Source organism: Rhincodon typus, chromosome 15, assembly GCF_021869965.1.
Source record: "Rhincodon typus isolate 14 chromosome 15, sRhiTyp1.1, whole genome shotgun sequence".
Classification (NCBI taxonomy): Eukaryota; Metazoa; Chordata; class Chondrichthyes; order Orectolobiformes; family Rhincodontidae; genus Rhincodon; species Rhincodon typus.
The window spans coordinates 26,285,623-26,287,785 of record NC_063346.1 but is presented as its reverse complement, the minus strand read 5'-3'; the positions used below and the strand labels follow the sequence as shown (position 1 = coordinate 26,287,785).

General features: G+C 48.3%; 1 non-coding gene across 1 annotated transcript; it reads right to left on the bottom strand.

Moving 5' to 3' along the window:
* Positions 1-714: 714 nt before the first annotated feature.
* trnas-gcu lies at positions 715-785 on the bottom strand. The gene has a single exon. It is a non-coding gene; the product is annotated as a tRNA-Ser (tRNA).
* Between the last annotated feature and the right edge of the window lie 1,378 nt (positions 786-2,163).

Here is a 2,163-nt window from a genome sequence, read left to right as displayed (position 1 = left end):
AGGTCTCCCTCCCTAAACCTCTACGTCCCTTTGTATCTAGCACTCCCTGCACAGCCCATTTCTACTGAATGCCAACACATTCCCACTCTCCACCCCAAATTGAGATTCCAACTTTCTTCTTTACCTCTGAGGTCCTGTCATTCCTACCAGGTCCTGCCTCCCATCACACTGCACAGTCCTCTTGTTGAGTCAACATGGTTGTGACTGCCTATCAACTTCTCTCCCACAGCATCCCATGCTCTAATAGCTCCTCTGTTACATATCGAATTTCTCCCTTTCACTGTTCTGCTGTCTACAAGTCCATGTCCCTCTGCATTAGTGTCCCCAGATACCAACACATGACAGACATTCCACTCGCCCCCGGACTCCTCCCCCCAACCGACTTGGAGAGACAACCCCAACTAATTTATATATAGAATCCCTACAGTGTGGAAATAGGCCCTTTGGCCCAACAAGTCCACACCAGTCGTCAGAGCATCCCACCCAGACCCATCCCCCTATAACCCACCTGAACACTACAGGCAATTTAGCATAGCCAATCTACCCAGCCTGCACATCTTTGGACTGTGGGAGGAAACCCCCACAGACATGGGGAGAATGTGCAAACTCCACACAGACAGTCGCCCGAGGGTGGAATTGAACCCAGGTCCCTGGTGCTGTGAGGCAGCAGTGCTAACCACTGAGCCACCGTGCCGCCCCTAGAAAGGAACAAGATGCATTGTCTGGGAATCGAACCCGGGCCTCCCGTGTAGCAAGCGAGAATTCTACCACTGAACCACCAATGCCAGCAGTTGATGGACCAGCCCCCTGGTCGCACTCTGTGAAGCTGCCTGACTGATGGAACATGAATCCCCTGACTGTTTGTACTGGACCAATAGGACCAATCATAACCTACTCCCCAGATGGTAGTGAGATAGACCCCTAAGCCTGACCAGTCCAAATAGATGAGCAACTGCGCCCAAGCCGCTGGTCTGATCATAGACACTGCCAATAACTGACTACACTGGCACCCCTGTTTGACAGCCCTTCTCGATCTGACTGAGGACTACTCCACTTATCCTTTGTCAGATGGCCAATAGGTTGAAGCACATATGTTTGCCACATCTGCTGGTGGCATATGCTGTAGGTGTTAGATGGCATAGCACAGTGCAGTGTAGCAACATGTCCATCCTTCTTGATTGATGAGCATACAAGCATAGTCAAGCTGTTTGAATTTGTATCTGTGCTATACAGCAAGGCAAAACAGAGGTACTGTGAGTCTTTAAACTGTGGCTGAGGGGCAAGGCAAGGCAGGGATGCTGTGAGCTAAGTGAGCGAGCAGCCCTGAGGTACTGCTTGGTCAAATCTGAAAGCTGTGTGTCTATCCCTGCACACAAAGTGTCCTGGAAGCTGCTTTGCAGTGAGAGGCAACCAGAATGCTCCAAAGTTCAGCATTAAAGTGCAGAAGCATGCTGTAAATAGATCAGACATGTGGCATGATGGTACAGAGAGGCTGGTGCATGTTGGATACGAACGTCCATGGACATGGGGTGTACATGGATGCTGCTCATCGAGTGTTCCCTGAGACGATGGTACTGGGCATCCAAGATGCAGTCCAGAGGAGTAAGCAACAAGTTGAAGTCACCAGGTACTCGCTCGGACGTTCATTGTCAAGAATTCTTGGTACATAGATTCAATCCAGCGGGTGGTAGAAAGGGAACCTTCACAGTAATGAGGCAACATTAGGTAGGAATGACTGCGATAATGGGCAATCATCCTTATTAATAAGTTACTCGCTGTCAATAGTGAGAATCTCATTTTGACATCCAGAACTCAGTTGAAAAATGCAATATTGAGAAAGGCCTCCCTCAATTTCACACACAATTCTCCCATATTTCTCACCATAGCCCAAGTCATTTAGGGCCTGGGAAAGTTCTGCCCAAAGAGTCTACAGAGGGAGATGAACAGGTTATATGAGTGGGCAAGATCTTGGCATATGGATTATAATGTGGGAAAATGTAAGGGTATGCACTTTGGCAGGCAGAACAGTGAATCTGAATTTTATTTAAATAGAGAAAAACGGCTGAACGCTGCAACACAAAGGAATTTGGGGACGTTATGCATGAATCAAAATGAACTAGTCTTCAAGTTCAGCAAGTGACAAGGAAGCCAAATGGGATGTTG